At 42.0% G+C, this 24,352-nt stretch overlaps 1 protein-coding gene across 8 annotated transcripts in view; it reads right to left on the reverse strand.

Moving 5' to 3' along the window:
* SPATS2L (spermatogenesis associated serine rich 2 like) overlaps positions 1–24,352 on the reverse strand; it is a 133,566-nt gene that overhangs the window by 80,611 nt on the left and 28,603 nt on the right. For 2 of the 8 annotated variants that reach the window (XM_054209863.1, XM_054209855.1), the window contains exon 1: positions 4,499–4,637. The exons of 2 other annotated variants lie outside the window; for them this stretch is intronic. The gene's annotated coding sequence lies outside the window, so the exon portion shown is untranslated. Of the gene's footprint in view, positions 1–3,881; positions 4,426–4,498; positions 4,638–24,352 lie in introns of those variants that run through there. 4 more of the 8 variants (XM_054209864.1, XM_054209859.1, XM_054209862.1 and 1 more) reach the window with 2 other exon arrangements.

The following is a 24,352-nucleotide window of genomic DNA, read 5'->3' on the forward strand; positions in this document are numbered from 1 at the left end:
CTTCAGTCAATGAACAACAAATAAAAATGTTCCAGTTTACACAAGCCAAAATCTGTCCCCAATCCTAAGCAGCAGCACACTGGTATTCACAAACAGGTAGGTGAGGCTTCTTTGCCATTTGAACTCCTACCTTTTCAACACTTGAAGATTAGGTTCATCAGTAATTTAAACACTGCACACAGTACATAGCCATAAGCATTTTTTTCAGTCAGCAAACCACTAGAGAGAGTACTGAAAGGCCTATTATGAAGGCCAATCACTATCCTTTTCTTGAATGACCACATGAAAATTGGTGACCATTCCACAATGGACTGAAAGGGCCTTTTGTCTGAAGGAAAAGGACAAGGAGTCACAAAGTATTGCAGATTCATTTATAACTCATGGTTTTTGAGGAAACTGTATAGTTTCAGTTAAGAGCAAACCAAGAAAATAATGGGCTTTGAAAATGTTATGCCACAACCCTTCCCTACTATGTATAGGCAGAGCATATTTTTAGATTAGTTTCTTTTGTATTACAAAGAGATGGGCAGGCATTCTATATTGTTGTTTTACAAGAGAAGTTTAAAACACATGCAGAGTTTTGACTTTATTCCAAAACCCTAATTAGGGTCTGCAGCACTATTTGCCTTGTCTAAACAGAAAATCATCAGAAGCTTTTTTGGTACAAGATTTAGTAGAATTATAATTGCACTGAGATAATAAGTGAAAGCATTGTCAGTGCTGCTTAATAATCACTTTAGTAAATGAGTAAATTTGCCATCACCCATAAAGCATATAGTGGCCTATTCAACAAAAAGACATTTTTTATATTGGTAAACCAGCATTTGACTCTCTAATGCTGAAGTTTGTTTATGAAGTTTCTCACAAAAAACAGATGATTACATCTGCTGACAACTTCACAGAAGTAAGAAATGTTTCACTTCTCCACCCACCCCAAACCCATTTTCAATTCTCAGGTTTTACATGCAAATGCACGCACACCCAAAATGGGACTTGCACACATGATTTCATTACAGTTTCTAAACAAGCTTCCCATAGACAAACTTTCAGCAGGAAAGACAGTGGGAGCTAATAAGCAAAACCAGATTTCTTCTAATCCATATCCAGAACTAGGGAATTACCGCACTTCCATTCAGAAACAAAAGTCACAGCTGTCAGACTTGCCCTCTTCACCCGTCTGTTCCACCCACGTACTGTGAAACTAAACAGTCAAAAAATGTTCAGTTTGCACTCTCCAGCTTCTTGCCACATCCCAGAATTTATATTCCTTTTGCTCCCACAACCCCTCCTGAAATCAAGCAGTATATTTTGCACACACAACTGGTCAAGGTGCCAGTTGGATTTAGCTCTTCTGACCACACTATCAAATTACATCAGGCAAGGAGCTGGTCTTTGGCATGTTACAAGACACCACTACCGGGGCCAAAATCTTTGCTGTGGGAATCACCCACGATGCTACTTTCATTGTGCTACAGGAAGTAAAAGTCCTGCCATGCCAAGTATAACCCCAAGGTAACTATACACACCATCACCTCAAGCTTTGTAAAACACGAGCTTATAGTCCTCAGGACTGTAAAGAGAATCTTGCAAATGCAAAGCAGAGGTAAAACAATGCTGCATCGTCGTCTTGAAGCTCAAGTGTTCAGAAACAAACAGGGTAGAGAGATGTGAACTGCACAGCCCCCCAATAATCTCAGTGAAGTTCAGGGCCAAATTCTTTGATATAATAATGCTACTGAGTGTTGCTTTCAAACAGTTATTAACAGGGGAAAGTGCCCAGTCTAAAATAAAGGGCACTTTGCTATCAAAGTTAACTCTTTCCCTACTGTTCGTTTTTGTACACGAAGGAGAAAACTATAAGAGAAAGCTGGTGAAGCATCTGAGGAGGGAAGAAAAGGCAGGAGGAAGAAGTGAGAAACTGAAGGATTAGGACAGTGCAGAAAAACATGGCGAAGACAGTACCAGCAGCCATAGATAGGTATTGGGTCATATTTCCCCAGAGTAACCTGGACAATAAAATCCTTACTATTAACTACAAGTTAACTACAATTAACAGTTAACTATAAGTTATTTTTCTTCCCTTGATCTTTGTGCAAAGTCTCACTGCTCCTGGGTCTTCTGCTCCAAATCGTTATGCAGCTTTACTTTTATCCTCTGGAGCACACTGAAAAGTGGAGTTTGACCTTTCCTTTGGATGTGTAAAGCACCACACCAGATTGTTTTGAGAAAATGACTGAGGATTTTTTTTTTTGTATTCTGCGTGACTAGCATTACTTATCAGTGTCCAAAGACCTCTAAGACATGGGCCCTGAAAACATAGTAGGAAATACAGTCCCTAGAATGACAACAGAGGCAACATGCGTGGATGAAAAGGAACAAAAATATAACAGCCTGGGGGAATTAATACTAAATCCAGGTTGCCTACAACTGCTGACAGTTTCACCACTGCTAGAAGAAAACTCAAAGAAAATATAAAACACGTTGCAAGCCATTGGAGTGTTGTTGTGCTTTCTCTTAAAAATGGGTCCAAACAGATTTCGGTTCCAGACAGATATTTCCTTAAAATTTGGGAAATGGCAGGAAGGTGTCCTCATATAGCCTCATCTCCATTTCTTTAAGCGAGAAATATTAGATAAGAAAAACCAATCTAGATTCAGAACGAAACCTCTCTCAACACAGAAAGTACTTGGAGATGCTTGTGTTCAATTTTTAGGCTCATTACCATATGTCAAAAAACCCAATAATTCTCAAGCACACGTTCCTTCGCAGACATCTGCCCGGGCATAAGGACTATGGAAACAGACCCTTCACTTAAGGATAACCCTGAGAATATTTTGAAGGATACTTAAGGTACTTCATCACAACACTTTCTTACACAGTAAATTTCCCAGAGCTGTGACCTTACCTCCTTACATGTTTATACAGCACCTGACACAGTACAAGCCTTATCTTGATTGGTGTCTCATTACATTTAACAGATCCTGCTGTTCTCATAAAGGGCCAAACTGCTCCAACACCTATAACACAATTAGTGGGAGAACACTCACAGCCTAGAAGCAGCGTTCAGCTCCAGCAGGTTGTGATGGTGCCTCACAAAATTCATCAACCTGTTCTGACCTGGAAATCATTCTGCATTTACACAGTTCGACTGCATTCACGGAAACAATTGTGGCAAGGGCCCCGCATCCTGTTCACAGCAGCTTAAAGACTCTAGTTAGTAGCATTCAACAGGTTACCACCCAGGATTTCTTTCACGGTCAGTGCAAATATGTTCCTAGTTAACCTTGACATTCTGCTTGCAGCAGTCTTTTCCACTTTCTATTTAGAAAGTTTTTAGTTTGCCTTCCTTGAATCATCACATTTTGGAAAACATTTTATGACTGCATCAGGAATTCAAAAAAACAGAAGGAAGAAGTTTTATACATACACTGCTAATTCAAATTCCAATTCAAAAGTTAACAGAAAAGAATCCACACAGACTATCATTAGTTGCCCTTAAGTATATAAAGTGTTCGCATATTTTCAAGCTGGAATCAACCAAATCAATTCAAGGGAATGTGCCCTGGAATGAAATAGACCGACTTTCTGTGGTGCTTCTTAGCTCTCCTAAAGAAAATAGATCTCGTAGTACAAGTGGTTCACACCTCAGGATGCTGAGGGTGGGGAAGAAGCTTGCACTATTCATTTACAGCTCAACGAAAGAAACATTGCATCCTGATACAGAATAAAAGAATGTTGCCAGCTGCCACTGCGTATCAACGAAATCCACGCCTAATGATTAAATTTTTCATGCACAGTAAGAAAGACAACAAACATTAAAAAAACACCAAACCCAAACCAAAAAACAACAAACCAACCCTATCACCATAGTAGTCTTTTACCTTGGGGCAGATAAAACAAATGCTCAAACGGGCGGATTTGTGCAGGAACAGTAGCTCGGGCACAGCAACCTTCGTCCCTACCCCGTGGTATGTCAGCACTCGCAGCAGCCTTTCACAGCCCATGCGAAACCGTAAGGCAGCATTTCAGGAACAAACGTACCGCTGGCTCAGCGCGCCTGGCCGCGAAGACAGCCGGGGATGAACGGCTGCGCTCGGAAACACCCGGCTCGCTGTTCCCCGGGCGTGCAGTTAATCGTTTATGACCAAGGCTGTTACTGAATAGCCTTGAACAGCGCAGCCCGGTTTCGTCTCCGGTGGCGCCTGGGGGCTGGCGGGAGAGGGTGAGCCGCGGAGAGCGGCTCCCTGCGCGCTCCGCCAGGCGGGGTCCGAGGGGCCGGGGCCGGGCCCGGCAGCGGTCCCCGTGCCGTCGGGAGGGGCCCGCCCGCAGCCGGGGTCAGCGCCAGGACCCGAAGCGCTAGAGCAGCGGGTGGGGTGCGGCGCAGCACCACAGTAACCAGCCCCCCCCGGCAGGAAACTCTCGGCGGGCTCCCCTCCGTCCCCCGCGGCCCCGGCGCAGGTGCCGCCCAGGGAAAGGAGAGGGCAGGGTGGCGCCTTACCTGGTAGCCACCGGGCCGCGGGGAGGCCGGGCGGCCGCGGGGAGGCCGGGGAGGAGGCTGCGGAGCGGCGGGGCGCGGCGGTCCGGGCGGTGGGTGGCGGCCGTGGCACGGACGCCCGCTGGAGGTGACACGCCTCGCGCCCCTCCCCTGCGCGCGCGCCGCCCCGGGCCCGCCTCAGTAACGGCCGCAACGGCCCCCGCCCCCGGCAACGGCGCGCGCCCGCGGCAACAGCGAGTGAAGGCGCGGAGAGCGGCGGAGCGAAGGGACGGGCCCGGGGCGCTGCGGAGCGCGGCTGATGAGGCGGCCGGAGCCCGGCTCCGACAGCACAATGCCTCCTGGGCCCCAGCCGGGAGGAGCGCCGTGGTTTGGGCCGGAGCGGCCACTGAAGTGAACGACAGATGCTCTCAAACCAGGACAGGGAGTTATGGGGGACGGAGAGCAGCCCCCGCACTCCCGTGATTTATTCTGCGGCAGGTTCGTAATTTATGTGTGCCCCTCTTGCCACGTACCCATAAAAGCCTGAGGCGCGCAGGGAGAGCACGAGTCCTCGTGTAAAGACCCACTCAAGAACTTCTCGCTGAGTAAAACAGAACAGACAACTTAGATCATTGCCAGCACATGAATCTTCCCATCTGTGAATACTCGTGGCAAACCACCAGAATAGAAAAACTTACTGCAAGTTTTTCAGCAATCAGTGTTTTAAACACTACCTAAAAGCTCCAACGAAAACACATAGTCAAGGTTGTTAACCCAAAGCTAAAAGAGCAATAAACAACTATCCACTTAAATTTAAACACTAGAATGTGGAGGTACAACCACATATTGGAACTAAAAAAGTCAGGCAAATTTTCCATAAACAACTGTAATCTGGACTTACTATCAGTATTGGTGTCTTACACCATCATCAGCAGTTCCCTTAACCCAAACACATATCAGTTCTCATTTTTGTTAGCAATGTGAGCCACAAGTACTGGAAAATCACAGCATTTCCTCTCAAAATCATTGCGTATCTCTTTTCCTACTAATGCAAAAGAGACTCTCTTAGTCATAACGCGCCTCTACTTGAACTCCCTACTCTTGTCCAGAAAACTAACTTCTTACACCTTCAAACACAGTTTGGAGGCAGCACTCGGTCCTTTATTCTTTTCAACCAAGGATTCCCAAACTGGAGCATGGAAAATAATTCAAGGTGAGACTTAATAACAAGTACTTGTCTGACCCACCCTCCAAACCAGGCAGAGCTGGCAGCATTTCCTCATGGCAGGCAGGGAACGACCTCGCTGTGACAGCAGGCAGTTCTCTGTGACGGTGGCGCCCGAGCGAACCTCGCTGGGCAGCTTATTCAGTCGCAGAGGCTTCGTGGAACGAGTACCTGTTGGACGGACTCATCCATCTGCTGCAGAAAGCTGGGCATGAATTAGATACCCAACGTTATGGTGAGGCCACAGGTCCAGAATTAACATTTCATTTGGAATGATGTCTTCAAAACTATTCAGATCTTCAGTAAATGCGAGTTTATTTTAAACAACGTAACTTTGAATGTCCGGGCTTGTATCTGTGTTCTGAGAGTGCTCTTTATAGTATTGCTGACATTTATCTGCACCCTGCGCTGTATGAATTTTGCCTGGGAGTTTTGGAAACGATTCTGGAGTTCAAGAGAACGGTGCATTATATTCATAAAACAAGGGTGCCACTGACCTTTCAGCACAAGAGAATAGATGTGAATCATGGACCTGAGACTCATCTAAAGGAACACCGTGGAAACACATAGGGTGAAAGGCTCTAAAGGCTTTACAAATTATATTTGGATGGGGGAGAGCAGAGAGAAAGAGAATGTGGGAAAAAGAAGAATGAAAAAGGATCCTGCTGTTTAGCTCATGCATAAACTGTATGTGCTCAGCCAAAGGTCACTCCTTTTATTTTCTCATTAATTTCAATGACGGTAGATGGTATATGAAGAACAATCTAAAAATAAGAACAGCCAGAAATAGCTTAGGTTTTTCTGTGACAGTGTAGTGGGAAGAAAAACCTGAGCTGCAACTTCACTCCATTACTTTACTTTTGACTTTTTAAAAAGCAGTGATTTCAAGGAAGTTTATTATTTAAGATGAACTGTGAATTTATTTAGAAAAGTTAAATAACAATTAAGTAGTCTACTTTTAATGTATTTTCCAATAATGGTTTTGTACCCTGTGTGGACTGAAATTATTTCATTCCTGTTTGTTTTGGGTTTTTTTGGTCATCCACCATTGTTGGTGAGAAATGGTATATTCACACAGTTCTGAGGGTGAGTTGTCTGGGTACTAAACACAAGTGAGGAAAACACTACGTACTAAGGCTGAGTTGTAAACAGAGAAGGAACAGCAGCTTTGGGAAGCCAGCAGGTGCATGCAAAAGCCAGCACAAGGAAATTGCCATCCACAGCAACTGAAAGTAGAGGCCAGAATGGGAACATAGAAGGGATCATGATTATTCTGCAGTGTGGATCATGAACGGCTGCCCCAAACAAATCTTCAGGAAACAGGAGCCCTTCATACAGAGTCTGATGCAGTATCTGCTAACTTTCTTCTAGAGAATAAAGGGCCAACGTCTAGAAGCCGATCTCCAGACAAGGTGCCACAGATTCTATATCAGTGTTGAAGGAGTTTTAGCATTACTCCACCAGCTTTTTATTTTTTGCAGCAAATGTGCAAATCTACATTGGCTCGCAGTGTATTTGGCTGTATGCTGAACCTACATTTTCAAAAAGAGGACACCAGCTGCCCAGAGTTCAGTTCTCATCTTCTGTTTATGCCAAATAGCAGTATGAACCTTATGGTCAACACACGTTGCAGTGTTTGTTTCCTCTGTGGAGGTTATTCATTGATAAAAGTAAAATGATAACAACAATTAAACATCCCAGCTGGAAACTTTGGGCTATATTAGAAGTAAGATGGCCTGATCAGAGCACTGACTTTGGATTTTGCATTAAATCCTCAGTTCACAATATTTCCTATACAACTGTGGTCGTATTTCTGATGTGACTACAGGCAACTCATTAATTTCTCTGGGCCTCAGCTTCCCACCTGCAAAAGAAGAAAGGAATTTCCAAACCTCAGTGTATGTGACAAAGATTATGAGATACTCCAGGCGTAACTGTACAATGCAGTAACTTTGGCAGTAAAGGTGCCTTAATGATTTCTTGCTCTCTTGCAACCTCCCTGTCTCCACCTCAGCACTGTAATCTGTTATTCTATTTAGTTTGTGAAACTTCCTGGCAGACCAGACCACTGAAATGACCTGGGCTAAAAATACCACCCCCCTTCTCTTTAAAGATTTTTTAGCAGACCCTGTTGGTATTGAAGCTCCATCAGCCGGTGACCTGTCACGAAAAGGACCTTGAAAGCTGACGTGTTATACTTTAACATCAGATAATGAGCTGCAGTAATCCAGAGGGATGTCACAACACAACCTTCGTAAATTCCTTGTTCCTGAAGGGGAAGAACACACTGCCACACGTGATATGGCTTTGTATCTTGTGCCACTTGATTACTGTTGGGGCTAGGGATGGAACAGGAACCAAGTGAACGTAAAGATAATGAACTACATCCCTATGTAATTGTTCTATCTCCTTGCTTCTTCTAACACCTACTGCTCCCACAAGACTGACAGACTCCAAAGCTTCAGCTACATCAGTAGCACCATGTCCTCTTAGACTGCTTCTCAACAATCGGTTTCACAGTACTACCCGAAGCAGATCACTGCCATTTTTTCCTGGCCTACAGATAAGAAAACAGAAGGAAACGGTGCAGTGAACTTCCCAGCTACAGAAATGACACAGAGGTCTTCTGAGTCCTGCCCAATGCACTAGCTACAAAGCTTCATCTCCTGCTATTTGCTGGGGCCCGTCACCTCACCAAAGGGACTGGGTGCCACGTGCAGATACAGGACTGGAGACCACGGAACAGGGAGGAGAGGCATCTGGAGGGGAGCTGAGGTGTGTCTCTCTAAGCACGTATTTGTTTGCTGGTTTCCATACCAGAATCAGTGATTAAAAGTTTGTTAACTGGCAACAAATTTAATCAGTTGAAATTCCCCTGGCACAAAACTGTTTCTGGCTCGCAACAGGGGGAAATTGATTCAACACAGAAATTTGGAAATAAACTGGTACAGTCACAGTGGTCTGGCAAGAGATCTGAGGGTGAAGATACGGAAAACAGCAAATTACATAGCTCATGTTGTACAGCAGTTGCTAATCTGGGGCATAAACGTAACATAGCTCTTTTAAACCAGAAGGGCTGATAATAGCATTTTATCCTGGCTTTTGTTAACTGCAGTTAAAAACTGCAACATTAACGGAAAGAAGTTCAAAGGGAGGCACCAGAAGTGATTAACAGGGATATGTCTTCAGGAGATAGATGTTTACATGCTCGGTTTAGGAGAGAGCTGCCAAGCAAAGAAAAGACAGAAGGGACTTTCAAAGGACCTGTGTGGAGACATAAAGAGCATTATATGGAGTATCAACACAGAAAGAAGAAAAAGAAGATTCATGGTAACTACAAAAAATTTGGACAGTCACGATGGACCAGAAACTTAGAGAGGTTGGGTTTCTACATGTTATCAGCAGAAATTTGTATTCAACATTGAAAAACTGTTTAGATATAGAAAAGCCCCGCATATGCATGTGTGATCCCAAGCCAAAAAAAAAAAACAAACCAACTCAAGGAAAGACAGCTTTTTTGTCTCTCAAAGCTACATGTCAAATTCAGAAAGGATAATTCACAACCCACACGTAAGTTAATGGCCATTATGTTTGCTCAGAAAAGGCCTGAATTTGATTAAATGGTTATGAGCACGCAGACTATATACTATATAAACATAAATCTGTTTTGCAATGAGATTATTTATATCAAAGATAATTTCAACTGCTGCTCTGAGATCTCACATTTGATGAAAAATACAATGTCCTCAAATGACTGTGACAGTCAAAGTACAATATTCTAAGAAAGCTTTTTCTTTTTTTAAGATTGGCAAACAGGCTGGCTAAAACCTTCACAGAAACATGCAGCTTAAAAAAGAACCTGAGCATATTCTGATTCCAGAAGCAATGCAGCAGTGTCTTGTGCTGTCTAATGTTTCAGAGTGAGTGGACTTGAGCAGGGTGGTAAACACTTAAGAATGACTGAAGTTCGAAAACAAACAAAAAGAAGCCTTGAGCTCACTCTTGTAGTAAATGGGAAAGAAGTGAGGGAAAGCTTGGCAAAAATCAGCATAATAGTAGGCTTATTGTTGAATCTGAAAGCTTCATTTTCCAACAGTGTCCCTTTTTCTGGGAAGCTGCACAACCACTCTGAAAGCGCTTTCTATAGAGATGATAAATCTATGGTGGAGATTTATGCACATTCAGATTAAGTCAGGAAATCAGTCCTGAAAAGGATAATTAAATAGAGAGACAAAAACCTAGAAGAAAAATTACCAAAAGCCCCCAAAACAAACACAGCTAACAATACACCATGATATATCAGGTCCTGGGATTCTGACTCTGACTTTGGCACCTATTCTTGCTCAAGCAACGTACAGGGTGAGCAACCTCATCCTCTTCCTCACTGTGGTTCCCAGGACTCCAGAGAGGGGCACTCTGCACAGCAGCAGATTCTGGGCTGTAGCAAAGTGTGTGAGCAGATGAGGCTTGATATCTTCGGTCCTCCCATTTTAGGTATTTCTTGTTGCACAAACTCTTAATTCATCAATTAGTGGAAAGGCCCAGGAAGAAAAAATATTCTGTATCTATACACAGGATTATTTGAGACCACATCCTTCTTGCTCCTGCACGGGCATCCAAACAGGAGGGGGAAGATACAGAGACAGCTCTCAGTGACACCAGACAACCCAAAAAAAGGCTGTGGTTTGCTGGAAGAGTTTCTGATAATGGCTTGCAGTCCCAGGATGTTGAAGCTGTGTTAAGCTGTTAACTTAATGTCTAAGGATGTTGAAGCTGTGTTAATGCTCTTCTTTTGATGACTTCCACCATGCATTTAGTGTGCTGGTACATGCTCAGCACTAAAGGAACAGCTGAAGGTCTTCCTTTAGTTAGCAGCAGTGGTAGACTTTCGGTCTGCGGTTGGACTAGACTAGACCCTGGGCTAAAGAGAACAGCCTGACTGTTTAGCTTTAGGCGTCCAACTCGGGTGCATAAGCCAGCAGCCCCGGTGCCTAGCTTGTCAGGGAAGCACAGCTGTCCCACCGACTCTACAGGAGCTTTCAGCCCCATAATCACCAGAATTAGGTGCCTGAAGTTAAGACTATGAAAAACCCCAGCACAGGGATGACCTGAACAGTCACAGTGTTACTTGGCGTTACTTTCCTGCATCACTTGCCCACAAGGAAAACTACCCTCAGTAACCCAGAGGCACTCTGCCACTGCCTGACTCCAGCAGCTTCCTGCTTTATGTTCTAAAAGGGCTTAGTCTACCACCAAAACTCCGGCAACAAAAGAACAAGGAACATTTGTTAGCTGGTACCACTAGTAGATTGCTATCCTCTGTCTGGACTCGATACTGGGAGCAGAAAATGTGAGGGTTCATAATCAAGATGACAGCTTTTACACATTGCAGTCTCCATTTTACAACCAACAGCCCAGGCTTTCCAGGCATAAATAAGTGAGGTGCTGTGTGGCTCTTTTGACGCAGAGGTCATTTCTCCCCTTTCGGCTTTACAAGATGTGCAGCCGACTCAGAGTGTTGATGGCAAAGCAAACACACTGACTGAACAAAATTTAGTGAAAAAGCCCTTCTCTTTTGCATCACTGCAACTCTAAAACATGCAAACTCAGTACTGTGTCATAGTCCAGTGAGCAAATTACTCCAGCTTTGAAGATATGGTATAAAAATGCTCCAACTCTGTAAGAATCTTTAGTTTGTGCACCATGACTTTATAATTTATTTATTTATTTATTTATTAAATCTTGTCCCATTTCTCCAATGTGGATTCTGTCCCAGTGCCTGATTAATCTCATATGGGAGCTAAGGACAGATGCAGATGAAAAATTTGATATCTAAAAGATGTATATCTGCTTCAAAGTTTTGCAGTGCAAGACGACCTATAGTAAAAACTATTTACAGTCCTTTCTCCCATGCCACCAGACAAAAAAATGTTCCACAGAAAGTGTGGAAATTTCAATTCCTATATACGAGTTCTGTCCTAGGTGGTGTATTTCAGCCCTTGCCCTCTTCTCCTTTCTGCTAACAAGAATAATTTACAACAGTTCGAAGTTTTTTCCACAGGGGCTAGGAGCGTTTATAGATGGCAATTTACTTTCTGCTACTCGTAAACCAGGCTGAATTCAAACAATAATCTTGAGGTAAAAAGCACCATATCATTTACCAATCACACAAATCAAGACAACTTCCTTTAAACACTGAATCTGATAGCAAAATAGTCCACTGCCATCTTGGAGATGTGTGGGACTCTAACTGACACTTAATTGGTGTAATGAATGAACGTGTGTAACAGGGAAAGATGCAAAGTAGGGGCTCCACTTGAGGGCTGGCTTTGTGCATGGACATTACTCTGGTCTCCTTCACATCAAGAAATGTCACCTGCACAAGATAATCCTAGATAGGAGGAGAGAGAGAAGAGCAAAGATATTCAGTGCTTTGGAGTGTGGTTTCAAAATCTGGAATTCAACATAACACTGATCTAGGAAATAATGTAAATAATAGAAATGGCACATTTAAATTATGATTTAACTACTGGAGTCAGGAGTTTGTCAGTTGAGGTTATTGTTGATAAAGTGCCATGTCTGACAGTATTTGAAAAAAGGGTTGGCAAACATGTAATCAAGTTGGAAAAAACAATAAATACAAGGATTACAGCTTTAGTGTTGTTACATAGCATGCAGGGAATTAAAGGAAGTAAAGTAGTGAAGGTAGCAGTTAAAGTAGTAAAAAATACATCATAATGACAGAAGAAGCTAAAAGGTTTCAAAAAAACAAGAGGTAACAAGGTTTGACCAATCAGCAGTATGCTTTAGAAGTACAATGATCATAACAGAATGCAGGCCAGCAGTGTGATTCAGAAATTACCAAGGTAATTTAAGGTTTAATTTGGAATGATGCTGAGCCTTAAAAGGCTTGAGAGAAGCCCAACATGGTAGAATCCAAACTCCTCAAAAGCAAAAGGAAAGTCTCTCCATGCCTGGGAAGGTGTCTCCTAGTGCACTAGGAAAGCAGCACCTCTATTTAACAAGGAGGGAGTCCCAGCTCAGAAAGCGCCTCAGCCATGGCTGCACAGCAAGGCTGCGTCAGAACTGAGGACTGAACGCAGCCCTCCAGCAGGACCCTACTTTATAGCAGCTGTTGAAACTTACCCTAAAATTAAATCTGCTTAAAACAGCACTCTGGCTAAAACAAGAACAAAATCTCTCTAGGTGCAATTACTTGATTTAATGCACAAACACAGCTTGTTAGTTTCAAAGACCAGAAAGGACAGCTCACGGGCTAAGAGAAGACAGAGCTGAGATTAAAAGAACAGAAGACAAAACTGAAAAAGGGACATATATGTATATACATATATATCACAGAATCATAGAGTCACAGAATTGTTTGGCTTGGAAAAGACCTTTAAGATCATTGAGTCCAGCCATTAACCTAGCACTGCCAAGTCCACCACTAAACCATGTCCCTAAGCACCGTGTCTACCCGTCTTTTAAATACCTCCAGGAATGGTGACTCAACCACTTCCCTGGGCAGCCTGTTCCAGTGCACGACAACCCTTTTGATGAAGAAATTTTTCCTAATATCCATCCTAAATATCTCCTGGCGCAACTTGAGGCCATTTCCTCTTGTCATATCGCCTGTTCCATGGGAGAAGAGAGCAACCCCACCTCGTTACACCCTCCTTTCAGGTACTTGGTTGTTTACTCTGATTTACTCTGACATTTGCACAAAAGAACCCCAGTTCCCTCAGCTGCTCCTCATAAGACTTGTTCTCTGGACCCCTCACCAGCTTCACTGCTCTGCTCTGGACACGCTCCAGCACCTCAATGCATTTTTTTGTAGTGAGGGGCTCAAAACCAAAAACAGTATTCGAGGTGCTGCCTCACCAGTGCAGAGTAAAGGGGGACGATCACTTCCCTAGTCCTGCTAGGGACTAGTCCTGCATCCACACTATGCCTGATACAAATACATATATATATACACACACACTATTAAAAAAAATAACGAAAACCCCAAACCCACAAAACTTTGGGGTCATCCTTTGTGCAAGTGCCCTACTGTGTGTAACAGAATTCAGACAGTAGTTCTGTAGTCACAGTCCACAAATCTTCTAGAACATAATGACCATGTCCCATTTGTGACCCATTTTATTATGGAAGACTATAATTCTTTATTAATTAAAGTCCTTTGGCTGCCTTCAAAACTTTATGAAAAAGATACTATTATTGTACGCCAGAGCACTTCTCCCTGAAGGATATGTAAGGAGTTAACACACACAGATGTGTATTGTTACTTATCAGCACTTCACTGCCATTACTATGACAGCAAGGCAAAGACCATTTTGTTCTGCCCTATTCCTCCCTCAGCAGAACTGCCACTTGACTTCCAAATTCAGAATCTTACCAGGAACTGATGTTTGAGGACACGTTTTGCATTGTGTCCTAAAAGCTCAATCTGACATGAAATTTAATGAAAAGGAAAGGTGGAACAAAAGGCTGTCCTTTCGTAAGACTAACTGAACACTAAGAGGCTGATGTTCGCAGTACAACATGCATGAAAAGAATCAAACAAAACTCAGAATAAGCATTTGCTGGGGTAAAGTGTGCCAAAAAACTACCTGCATCATCTTTTGTTGCTGACAGACAAGCGCAGGGATCAGCATGCTGCTGCTGCCTACAGGACATGTTTGTCTGACAAGAAAGAGCATGGTACAGTGGGATAACAGCAGGTTCATGAGGAAATAGTGTAAAACAGTAAGCGGAGTGCACCAAAGGAGTAGCCAAGAACATGTAACATGCCAGACATCATTATACTTCTGATCTGCATACCCAATATATTATAAATATTAATAGAAGACAACTGGTGCAGGAGGAGGCTGCTAAGGCATCAGAATTGCATTTTCTGATTTACTCTGCCATTTGCACACTGCCCACATCTAATGAAAAAAGAGTGGAGGGAGAGAATGCTACAGAGAAATATGGGTTTGACCACTTCCTAGCTGGTTCAGGCTCTTACCTGGCTCTACACAGGTCAAATAATTAAGAAGTCCCTACACATTAAATAATTCCTCTACCAATCTCATTCACCAAATCTGCATGAGTAAAACTACTGATATAAGTAGTATATGTCAAGGAGGAGGCAGAGAAGTCAAATGGGACTCTGGCACAAACAGGCTGGAAAACAACTGGAAGGGAAGGACGAGAAAACAGAGAGGATGCAGGGGGAGCTGAATGCAGCACGTCTTAGTCTCCTGGAGAACAGGTTCTGAGAGAGAGAGAGAGAGAGTGTGAGTGTGTGTGTACACACCATGAACGGTCCAGATGGTCTCCTCCACCCAACAGTGTAGTTTGCTCATCCCTCTTGTTTTTACACGTCATGTGCACACATATCATCTGAGTTTACCCTGCTGAGCTGACCACAAAATAACAACGCACTTAGCTGTTCCCCCCATTATGTCACAAACACTATATAAGTTGCGTTTTGTCTACGGCAAACTAAGAGTTAATTTGCCCACGGGAACAGAGGCAGACAGACGGAGAAAGAAAGCAAGGAGATTGAGCAAAGCTGCAGGCTGCAACAGTTATGCCATTTGATTCCCAGCTTTAAATAAACCCTTTGAAGTGGAACAGGTTTTTTATGTTAAAATAAGCTGCTTTTCAGTATACATCATTGTTTATGGTTGCAAAAATGACTCCACTTGAACTCAAAACTGGATATTCAGTGTTGAAAAAAACAGCAGAAAATTTATGTGCAGACCTCCACCATTCCCACCGCTCTCACGCTGCATCCAACACTTATTAGCTGCAGCAGTAATAAGTGTTACGGTAACAGCTGACATTGTCTTGCAGGCACAGTTCAGAAACTTTACCTTGATCCCGACAAACCATGAGCTGAAGGGTATAGCTCCACAACTGAAAAGTCTAAATTAACTACAGAAAAACCTAACATACCATCTTTGTGAACTTCACTTGTCAAAAAGATCTTCAAGAGCCACAGAAGAGAATATACAATGCGGACGAATAAGTGCTGTAGCTGCTGAGCTGGGTTTCAAAGCACCCTCCTCTCTTCTGTCTCCTACACCTCATGAAATTAGACTATAAATATCAAGCAGAAATACAAATAACTTTCTAAACAGAGAGTAAGTTTGCACTTACCTGAGGGAGTTTGGCAGCTTTGCCAATCAAATCGACACAACCTATTCTTTTGTTAAAAACAGAAAATTGAAGAAGAGGAGGCCTACCTAATGGAGCTCTCAAAATGATGGGTAATGTCCACAGAGAACAATGGGAATACTTCCATGTTATTTTCTACTGTATAGATCTTGCTTCAGTATTTAAAGGGTTCACCCTTGCCACCTAAGAGATCTCCAGGAATCACAGAATCTTCAGAGTTGGAAGGGACCTCTACAGATCATCTAGTCCAACTACCCTGCTAAAGCAGGACTTTGTAGATTTGATAGCACTTAAATCTGTGTCAGAATTCCCAAAGTGTTTTCTTCCCCATGAGAAACAAATGGTCTGTGTCTACTGTATACATCAATGGATGACGAAGAGGACCTCCCCAAATGCTTGCTGTGTATTTGTGTTTCTGTAAGTAACAGCTGTAAATTAAGGACTGCAAACCTGACTACGTTAAAGTCCCAAAAGTACTGAGCTGTAGTGAAACAGGCTAGGAAATAGTTGTTAATTTTAACTAAATTATGTAAAGAACAGCTGCATTTCCAAGAGCAAAGCCCCAAACAACAAAGGGTGACGAAGAAAAGGCAAGCCTATACATATTTCTTCTAAAATGGCTCTATGAAAGGAGCAAAAGCTGTTACCAAAGACAGGCCTCTGCTTTTTTTATAACCATATGCTAACTAAAATGTTGTTTGTTTCCTACTAACCCTCTTACTGTGTGAGAAAATAGCTAATTACTGACTTTCTTACTGTGTGTGAGAAAATAGTTAAGTTGCTGAGCTGATGTTACAGACAGTGATAATGAGGAGACAGCCAGAAGTAGCTAATCACCAAGGATGGGATAACAAGAAGCAGTTAATCACTTCAAGGTTCTTTTGTGCGTCAAGTATGTACTCCTATACCAATTAGGACAGAGCTGTGGCTACTTCAAGGAACATCCTTATCATGCTCAAGAAGTTGGCAAACTTACAGTAAACTTTTATCGTCCTGAGAGGACTCAACACCTTAAAAGGATAATGTGAGGAAGGATCTCCTTACCCAAACGACCACCGAGAAACTCAGGCCTGTGCAGAAGTGTTTTGCTGACACAGCAAAATTTGTTGCGCATGTGCAAAAAGACTATTTGGTCATCCTAATGAATACGCAAGCCTAGGTGAAGTTATGTATTAGGTAGGCGGAATTAGGAGAATATTTTGTGTATAAATAATGGGTGAACATCCCCGGTAAGGTGTGCTAGATTTGTGGGGTTTCTCTCTAGCACCTGATGTTGAATAAAGCAATATCTCCTCTCTAAACTACTTTTGGTTTCAAGAGCTTTTATTTCAGGTAACAAAACCAGATTTAGAATAAAATCTAAGTACAGTAAAATGCAGTTCTGGTACTTGTTCCAGGGATACCAACAATTTGCTACAATCCCCTTATCAAAGTGTTGTGATTAACAAGATGGAAAGCTACACAGCAGTCAAGTAAGATGAAATGCTGGCAGTTAGCCAAATGTGGGCTCAGGAAGATATCATTTGTCATGCTCAGCATTCATTGCTATTGCAAAGCTGCTCTGAGATCAAAATCCTGATTGTAATTCATCAAACCAATAACCACAGTGAGTCAAATGGCTGAGCGATTGTGATGACACAGCTGGCTGCAGGGATGGTCCTAGCAATTAATATGTGAAGCTGCTATCAGTGTGTAGAAAGCTTTCGACGAAGGGGAAAGCAGCATGGTAATTGCTAATAACCACAACACAGGAATGATATCAAAAGGGTTGTTAAAAATGAACCAAGTCGTGTCATGCTGATTTTTGAAGGAGAAATATTTAGGCCTGCTGCTCACAATTTAAACAAAAGGTGTGTCTACACATATCTTCACCTGGTATGGGCAGAAAACCTCAGTTCTCTTCCCAGACAACATCAGCCCAGGTCCATACTGAGCAATGTGAGTGATTTCCCCATCGCTGCCCTACCCCTAGTGCCGTCCCAGGACCTGGCCTCCAGCAGCTACAGTCACAGGCAATGTTCAGGGTGGGAGTGTCAGGAGAAAGCATCAGCATGCCGGACAATTCAGACTAACTGGAAATGGCCTTTGCAGGTGGGCAGTAAGAATACCACTGTCAAGGAAAATTGATTTTGCTTGGGGACTCTGCTAGTAGGCTCTATCTTGCCTACTAGACAGGCCGTGAGAGAACTACGTGGACTGTGCAAAGGCAATGTGTCACTTTGGCCTCCATGAAAGCAGGATCAATCTGCCATTCAGCAGGACTCCGACCAAACCCTGCTTGTTTGCTTTGGAAAGTCACCTCAGAGAAGCCTTCCATGCGATTGAAATCCAGCATCAGTAATTCCCCTCTTGGTTTCTGCTTCTTATTGCCTTTGTTGCTTTGATCCTTCATCTCCCGTCCACGGGATTCTTGGCTTTAATGTACTTTTTTTTAATCTAAATATAGCACCTCTTCAACCTTTTTGTCTCTCCACTACAACCTTGGCTGCCTTTAACAGATCCTGCATGAAATTAGGACTAGTTTGCATTTTAATCAACTTTGGTGACTTATGCTTTTAATTAGTCCTTACTATTCCCCCATTTCACACGGATGGTACATTATAAAGAACACTTTCTACGTGTCATTGTGGTTTCAACTTGAGGGGAAAAAATATCTCACAAATGGTATGGATACAAGAAATATATGCAATTTATCATAAGCCATTATGATTTTATTCTCTCCAGCTGGAGCAGCAGGCATGTTAATATGTTTTTCCAATTGAAAAAGTACCACATGATTTATTATTCCATCAGGAGCCGGGGTCCGACAAGGCCCCTACTTGGATACAACCTCTATGGGATTCTCAGCATATTGTAAATCGCTGGATCTGAGTAACCCTTCTCCAAAACCACAGTGGGCCTCTGACTGCCTTGCACGCAAAGATTTAACAGGTTAATTGACCAAATCATGCTCACTTCAATAGCCCCTTTGTGTTCGAGATCTGACCCACGGAAGAGCTCTGAAAGTTCAGAGCACAACATTAAGTGGTAAGTATTACTGGGTCACATTTTGAGGTTCAGAATCGGTTGTTACTTAATGTTTATTCGGGCAAACTTCCATTGAAGTAGAGCACTGAATCAAAAACCCAGTAAGGACCTTCAAATTTCATCCACTATTAATCATTTGATGTATCAATTAAATGTAATGTTCTCTGACATCTTCTACTCTTGCCTGATTAAATGTCATCCCAAATAAAAGATATTCTACTGTGATTTAAAAAGTGTGATTTATTGCTAGCCAACCTGCTCATCTGATAGTTGAACAAAGGTTCTTGAAACAATATTTCATTACAGTTATATTTATTGCCAGTTTCTGACTGTTTGTATTTAACAATAATTAGAATGATAACTCCAGAAATGAGATCTGGAAAAACACATGTCCTAAGAATATTAACTGTGCATAAATCAGCAACTTTTTTTAAGACAGCAAAATCTTTTCCCATCATATCAGACATATGGTACTGACACTAAACACACTCGCAAGTGGTTCAGAGCAGTGGGAGGTTTCTTCATACTGATAAGAGTAATTCTCTCAGGATTTCGCATCTCCTGCAAAATATGTTTTATTAAAGTATTTGTTTCCCACTTGTTATTTGGCATAGAAGGGTTAAGAGATAAGCAGGGCAGTAAAATTTTGAACACATCATCTAAAACAGTTAGTCCCATGAAAATAATACAGAAAACCTACTGGGCTCACAGCCATTAGTGCCACCAGGATTTCACTTTCTGTGCCCTGGCAACCTGGCAGTTTGCACTACCAGGACTAAAGGCAGATTTGTCAATCTCATGGTTTTCAGATATTATTTGCTTGGTAAAGTAAAGCATGCTCATTTCTAGAATTTAAAGATGAAGAGCCTCACCTCCTGTCAGCTGAGGAAGTGACATTTCAGACAGAAAAGAGCACTTGAACATCAGTGGTACAGGGTCAGATCACAGGTCTGACCTCAGTGTCTCATCTCTCAGAGTCAAAGTCTGTAACTGGTGCTTAAGAAAGTGACAAGAGAAAGCACCCGGTGCAACTTGTCCACTAAACTTTCCCATTTTCCAGAAATGTGCGGCTTGGGCACCTTTCTTCTGGTATGGTGGAAATTATCAGGATCAAGACCTCAATCTTTCAGGGTTTAAACAAGGGAAATGCTGAACAGCACTTGACCGTGCCACTTTATATAGGTGACAACTCCCATAGTCCAAACATAGAACCTGCCTAGATCAAGGCCAGGTTCCTAAGCCCTTTGCAGAACTGAAACATTAAAGTTTGAGAGACACTGGGAGACACTCCTCCACTGGGAGGAGGAGGACATTTTCTTAGGCTTGGCTGATTTTGCTCCGAGGCTGCCAGAGTCTGAAAGAAGGCAAGCTTAAACTGTGTTATGTTCTCAGTGTTTACAAAAGCTGTCTTTACTCAAAGGTATATTCTGGAGAAACACTTGGCCAGACTCTGGAGATCTTACTCATTCTACTTCTGCAAACTTCAAAAGAACTTTAACAAGGTTTTATGCAATCATTATAATATTTCAGCCTAAGGTAAATGAAGCTCACAAACTTTCTGTTCAATCCTAGGAAAGGAAATAACCCAGCTTTTTAGATGGAATCTAACCCCCTTGAAGGCAACTGACTTTAGTAAGGGAGAATTTTATCCCCAAATCCTGAACATACTAAATATATAATAATTATTGAATAATTATCTCTTGCATTTCTTTTTGGAATGCAGGTTTGAGAGACCAAAACTAGTCTGGGATTCAGAGCTTCCTGCAAACAAGAAAATACATGTTTCTACAGCTATCGGTAAAACGACTCAGAAAAATATTGTCATAAGTGTGAGAGAAATGAAGGGGAGAAATACTTTTCTATATTAACCTAAAATATGTACGCACAGAATTAAAGGAAAAAAAAATTATGACTATTGCATACTGAAATTCCAGGGAAAGAGCCAAATGTATCAGGTTTGGCTTTTCCTCTTATTCAGGGCAGAAATATGTCATAATAATTTGCAACACATACAAAAAATATGTTGTTTTCCCATTTTTCTCCCCCCTAAAATGTAACCCAAATATAGCAGAGGTTATTCTAATGCAGTGCTGCCATTTATCCGTGGAGAAAGCTCCTTAGAGAGGCAGTATGCTGCAAACAAACAATACAACTTAAAAAGCTAAATTATGTAAATCAAATACAGAGCTGCTCTCAAGCAAGCTCACTGTTACCCAGAGATTTCAATGAAAGCAACTTATATCAGTATAAAGTTCTCTCCATTTACAAAATCCTTGTCTTTACAATCTTTTCTTTTGCTTTAACAAAAGCTGGCACTTTTGCCATTTGCAAAAAAGTAGAGACGTTTCCTGTTTGCTGCATAGGAACTGAAGCAAGAAATCATGTAAGTGCCAGTCAGCTCTCCTATCTGAAATGCTGGGGAAAGACATTAAAATAATTTAGCACAGTCTAGACAGGCTCAGCACCGTCTACCTCCAAAACTGTGATCTCAGCATACCCAAAAGCATGAGATTATTTTTGAAAGATGTTATGATTCGAAGACAATTTGTTTACCTTTTAGGTTTTTTGAGTCTTTGCTGTGATTCAAAAACTCCCTCGATGAATACATTTTTTTACTAGTTTCAAAAAAAAACCAGAAGCAACATTTCACCTGATCATACGCTGCCAAGGAGCTGGAATTTGAAGAAAATGCATAATATATTGCAAAAATAAAAATAAAATTGTGAGAGTGAACAGTAACACTCATTTCAGGAAAAGTTCAACTGAATAGGGAAAAAAACAGTGTCTCTAACCTAAGTATCAAAAAAAATTAGAAAAAAAATTTAGGAAAATAGGAAAACCAGAAGTTTTATACTGTTCTTATTACTCGAACGTTAACAATATTAAGAATTAGTTTTCTGTGAGAGCAAAAATAGAAATAATCTTGCCTATACCATAGCATTAAAAGTCATGTTAGTATGAGAAAAGAGATGGGAGGCAGAACGGACTCCCAGAACAGACCTTGTTCTAGGCAGGTGTCTGTTCAACATTGCTGAGGGAAGTTCTGCAGCCTCTTTGAATAGTCCAGCATTTCAAAGCCTGCATAGTCAGAAAAATCTTTCCTCACATCAAACTTCTGTTTTCCTTGCTGTAAATTAAACTAATTTCCCCACGTCCAGTGGAAGGACAACTTATCACTGTTCTTAGAACAATTTTTCTGCTTTCATTTTGATCTTCACTTAGCTTTTTCTTTTTTAGACTAAAAAGTCCCTTTCTCTCACTTTAACTGATAACCTGTTTTTTCTTAGCTTTCATTATTATCCCAGCTTCCCCAGGCTCAGGTTCTTTGTACAGTTCTCACAAAAACTGGTGACCTACTTTATATATTAATGCCCAAAAAAGTACATGTATAAACAGCACCACAACATTAAATCAATCAAAAAAGAACACATTACAGTTTAATATATTTATATTAACTTGTCAGTCAACAGTCTCATCACTGCCAAAAGATTCACGGTGCCTCCACAATGATCTTTGTCTTGTCCTGCTGTATTTTTTCCAATTACATTTGACGTAGGAACTTCATTGATGTCTATTCTGTAACGCACCTTTCACATTTAAGATAATATACAAACCCCGTGCATAATATCACCAGCAGTTTTGAATTTTAAATATTTCAAGTTACCGGAATGTTTCATTTTCTCATAAAGGTGATGAAATTTGGAACAAATGTAAATGTTTTCCCTTCAGAGAGAAGTTTAGGGAGTAGCTCAAAAGTCCTGAGCCATGGATGCCAAGGAAAGGAAGAGAGATCAAAAGATTTCCTTTCCGCAGATCCAACAAGTATTTGTAATATCTTTCAGCTACTGCAGGTGAAAGGGGCAAACTGTATGACTGATTTCCCTCCACATGTGAAAACAGAACCATAATAAATGTTTTTAACCTAAAGATATGAAAAGAAAGGCAGAAAAGCTGTCGGGAAGATTGTAACTGACCTGAGAAGACGGAATCAGCCATCTATTCCAGGGTCACAAGGAACACCTGAAGCTGGGCACGGAGAGCGAGGCAGAGCAGTACGTCTGAGTGGGTCAGTGCAAGGTTGGGGTTGCTCCCACAGGCAAGTAAGGGTTACAAAAGCTCCTTCGCACTGTGAATTAGGGAGTGAAATTGGTATCCAGCTGCTCAAACCACTAACCTGAAAGAATTGCTGTGCAAAGATGACGATGGATGTGGGCTGTCGATTTTAATAAAGACATTGAGAAACTGAAGGAATTAAGTGGGTTCCAGTCATGGGGAAATATGACAGTAAAGGCAGAAGTAAGTTGCTCACAAATGCCCCAAGAAAAATACAGAGGATATGCAAACATGCAGTGACACAAAGTCTAGAGCTAGACATTATACATGGCAATTTGATTAAAAAACAGACACACCTTGTCTGGTAGTAAACTGTAATGGGGATGCAGCATTGCCCCAGAATCTCATAATAATGATTTTGACAACCAGCATAGAGTGAGCATGTTCTCTGTGCCTGCAGGTCCATGATCTGCCAAAGTGGGGGCAGATGTCTGTCCTAATGGAGACAGATCATTTGGAGATATTGGATAGAGAAGCAATCATAAAAGAGAGAGACTTAAAAGACACTTGGCGACTGAATAAAACAAAGAGGGCTAGTAACTTTTTCTGCCGGCCCTAAATGAATAGTTTTGAAGAACCTGTGAAGAGCTACCACATGTACCAAAGAAGAAAGCCAGGCTAAGCAAACCAGATTTCGCTGGTAACATAAGAAAATATGGGCCCCAGTGTGTTAGTGGAAAACAGTACAGAAATAACAACACGAGAAGTGAGTAGGCCAAGTCGCAGCAGCAATGAAATGTGGTAATCACCTGAGGAAAACTGAGTATTCAGTGTCTCTACAGTGAGAAAATGATTCCAAAGATAACGGGAAATTGGAATTTGTAAACAAGGTAATGCAAAGATAAACTAAAAAAAAAAAAGGTAGTATGATTAGGGGTTATGCTGTGTTAACTTTCTTCACAGCAGCCCACATGGTGCCATGTTTTGAATCTGTGGCGGTAGCAGTGCTGATAACACACAGGTGTTTTGGCTACTGCTGAGCTGCGCTCCCACGGTGTCACGGCCTTCTCCGTTTCCCACTACACCCCCAGAGCCAGTGGGCTGAGGGGGGGCAAGAGGCCGGGAGCAGACACAGCTGGGACAGCAGACCCAAACCGGACAGAGGGATATTCCATACCGCATATCATCATGCTCAGCAATAAAAACAGGGGTAAAAGAAGAAAAAGATGGCATCTTTTTTGCTTCCAAACTGTCTGTTTAGAGAGTGGCTGTCCTGTGGGAGGGGGTATGCCATCTCCTTTGCTTCGCTTGTTTCCTCCCTCCCCCCCGGCCCCTTTTCTTCACCTATTAAACTGGTTTTTTTATAAAAACTCAAGATTTGTCTTGATTTTGTTCTTCCTATTTTC

Source organism: Rissa tridactyla, chromosome 7, assembly GCF_028500815.1.
Source record: "Rissa tridactyla isolate bRisTri1 chromosome 7, bRisTri1.patW.cur.20221130, whole genome shotgun sequence".
Lineage (NCBI taxonomy): Eukaryota > Metazoa > Chordata > Aves > Charadriiformes > Laridae > Rissa > Rissa tridactyla.